Here is a 3,753-nt window from a genome sequence, read left to right on the forward strand (position 1 = left end):
CAACATTTTATTAGGACTGTCTTACATGTTCAGAGGTTCAATACACTATTAAAAAGGTGGGAGCATGGCAGCTGATTCCAAAACCTGTACAGTGGCTTCAATATGCTTGTCTCAGGGAGTTGTACAAACATCAAGGTTTGGCCTTGTCATAGTTGTGAGGTACTTGTTGGAGGAAGAATGTCACTGTTGAATGGGACATTCCTCCTAGCTATATAAGGGCCACCAGTCATTCAAGCTTGCTTTCAAATCCAGATGTAGAATTCATAGCTCCTCTAGCACCATGACTGCCTAGACACTGCTATGCTTCCTGCCATGGTTATAATGGACTGAATCTCTAAACGTGTAAGCCAAGCACAAGGAAAGATTGTGCGATTAAGATCTATCTTGATTGCTTTGCCCCATCTACTGCGAGAATGAAGACCTTTTTCAGCAAGCAGACTGTTGACATTGCAGAAAATGTTGACATCACTCAGGAGGATCACACAGTCATTGTGAAGGGCCACAGGGGAATGCTACGGGGGAAATTCAATCACATCATGTAGAACTGAGCTTTCTTGGAAAGAAAATAAAAGTCTCTGGGTTGACAAATGGTGTGGTAACAGATAGGAACTGGCCACTATCAGAACCATCTGCAGTCACGTTCAGAACATGATCAAGGGTGGTATACTGGGCTTCTGTTACAAGATGAGGTCTGTGTATGCTCATGTCCCGATCAATGTCGTTATTCAGGAGAACGGGTCTTTGTTTAAAATCTGAAATTTCTTGGATAAAATATACATACACAGGTTTCATATAAGGACCAATCTTGCTTGTTCTGTCTCTCAATCCCAGAAGAATGAAATAATTCTTGAAGAAACAATATTGAACTCGTTTCAAATTCAGCCACTCATATTCAGCAAACCACAACAGTTAAAAAAAAATGATGATACCAGGAAGTTTTTGGATGGCATCTATGTGTCTGAGAAGGGAGCCTTGCAACAGGCTGATATTCTTATTTTGTGTTTGTATCACAGTAAGCCCAGATTTTAAGCTCTACTGAAAACAGAACAAACAAAAAAGACTATTTATGTTCATTAAAAAACTAATAGTGATATATTATTTTAAAATATCATAAAGGTAGTATATTTGGAGTTATTTGACAGTTACATTGAAAAAAAGGTATGTATTTTCAGTATTGCTGTAGACAAAAATCTTCATAAGACTGTTCAATTGATTGTTGTTTTATATCAAACAACTTTTATAATACTCATTTTTATTGTTATAATATTTTATAAATTTTTAAAAATATGATAAAAAAACAAAAGGTATTGCAGTTTTTGAAGGGGAGACTCTCCGGGAGGAGTTGGGTGCAAAAGGGAAAGAAGAATGGGATGTAAGTCTATTTTCTCAAATATGTTTTTAAATGTTAACAAATTTAGATAAATTGAAATTAATATATCTTTTCTCATCACAATGCAATAAAACTTAAAACAAAGGAAAAAATCTCTCTTGATCATGGTTTCTTTTCACAACAATGGAAAATCTCCTAAAGTGGCCCAGGGGTCAGATGTTGTTCATATTTCATATTTTTGCCAGAGGCTTGGTTCTGTGGTAAAAGTTTATAGAGGGTCTGGGACTTGTTCATTGAATGTCTCCAGGACAGCACTGCACTGAATGTCACAATACACAATTGAGGAAGTTGATCTATATTTAATCAACAACCAGTTGCTTTTCGTAATACAAATTTGATCGGGGGGTGGAGAGGGTATGGGCTGCTTCACAGTTTTAATCCTCACTGGGTAACTGATAGTCTGTCAGGTGTAAAAATTGTTCCAGACCCTGGAATCCAGCAAAGAAATGCATGCAAAATTCATGACTCTGTGTTGGACGGATGGCCAAACTTTGAAAAGAGCAGTGAACCTGAGTTCATTTCCATGCATCATCAAAGGGCCACACACAACTGCCTTTTAGACAACCTGCAAGGGAGTAGATTGCTGTCCTCTGGCATCTCCAATTGATTGGCATGTACTACAGACTCACAAACATACACAGAAATAAAAACTAGAACTAACCATAAAACAAGTTCCCTTCTCTAAAACAAGTTTCGTGTAGTTGTGAAGTTGCCATACATGGCCAAATGTTGTTTCGTCTAGTCTACTTTGCTTTGGTTGTGACAAAAAAACAAAAACAAACAAAACAAACAAACAAAAAAACAAACTAGGACCAAAACTAATTGAGAAAGAAAGTGTTTATTTCATCTGAGAAGTCCCAGGTCACATTTCAATACTGAGTTAGGCATTCATGGGCAGAACAAGGAGACAGGAGCACCTCATGGAGGACTGCAGTTACTGGGTTGCTCTCCTGTTTTCATATATAATGCAATAGAACAATGCCCAACAGTGAGCTGGGCCCTTACATATTACCTAGAGGAAAACTGTTGAAGGTAGTTTCTCCATCGAGTGTTCTTTTCCCTGTATAAAGGAAACTTGTGTCAAATTGACAAAACCAAAACATCAACCAGGACAAGGTCTGAATAAGAATGTCCTGTACAGGCTCAGCTGTTTGTTCACTTCATTCTCAACTGCTGGAGCTTTTTGGGAAAGTATGAAACTCCCTGATTGGGTGCCTAGCTGAAGAATCCTTCATGTCTTGTCAATCTTATCTCTGAAATCACAACACATATTGAAGCCATGCTAAGACACCTAATAAAGAGTCACCTGACCTGTCCCTCACCCATACTCTAGATGAACCTGCACCTACCACTTGCATCTCTGAAATGAACACTGTCCCCTCTCACCCTACAATGACTGTTCTTTTTTTTTTTTTTTTTTCTGGTACTACACAACTCATACTAACCAAAGTTGGTTTGCAGTTTCAGTCTGTTTGTAGTTCTCTGAGTATTTCTACATGGTACCAGTTCCTACTTTTATAGAATAGACTGCAGGAACTACCAGTTAGATTTGTTGATAACTGAAGAGCCCAGTTCCAATTGGGGAATAGGGAGAGTTCAATTGAGTTAAAGCAGAAATTAAGATTTACCTATAACGTACCTTAACCACTCTGAACCCTGGGTCCTCTGTAAGGCTCTTTCCCTCCTGAAATCATGACTCATGATTATGGTTCTGGATCAAGGACAAGGATCAGGAGAGTTCAGGATCAATGCATTCCTCTTTTGCTTAGGAGTACAGACTAAGTCATGACTTGTATCACTTCACTTTATAACCTTCATGAGCATTAGGGAATTGGAGTCTCTAGGAATTGCCAATTGGAATGAGAGACATTTTTGCTGCCTTACTATGGATCTGCTCCAGTCTCCCCAGCTGTGGGTGCAGGAGGTCCTTGCTACCTCTCCACATTCTCTGAATTCTCTTGAATGATAGACACACATGCAGCCTTCTATTTTAATATGTCTTAAACAGCTCAATGGGCCAGACCCAAACTTCCACACTGTTAATGCCTACACTCTGATGGTCCCGAATTATACTTACTATTATCTGTACTCTATCTTTGCTACCTCAGACCCAGGCCTATAACCCTCCCAGGCCCTAATTCCCGACTTTTCCATGTTGGCAGTCTCTGTGTATCTACCCTACTCTTTTCAGGGTGGGACCTTCTCCTTCTAGATATGGTACCTTCCTCCTCCAACTGCATTCTTCTCTAGGAATCCTACTAGTACCACCTCTCTCCCTGCCCAGCCATTGGCCACCAGCCACTCTATTTACCAATCACAGGCAACAGGAGGCATAGATCTTCAGTGTCTTGCATGTAGGCATG

The 3,753-nt window shown here is 39.5% G+C and overlaps 1 pseudogene; it reads left to right on the forward strand.

Moving 5' to 3' along the window:
- The first annotated feature begins 413 nt into the window (after positions 1-413).
- LOC110288606 lies at positions 414-1,029 on the forward strand (annotated as a pseudogene).
- The last annotated feature ends 2,724 nt before the right edge of the window (positions 1,030-3,753 follow it).

Source organism: Mus caroli, unplaced genomic scaffold (assembly GCF_900094665.2).
Source record: "Mus caroli unplaced genomic scaffold, CAROLI_EIJ_v1.1 scaffold_17173_1, whole genome shotgun sequence".
Lineage (NCBI taxonomy): Eukaryota > Metazoa > Chordata > Mammalia > Rodentia > Muridae > Mus > Mus caroli.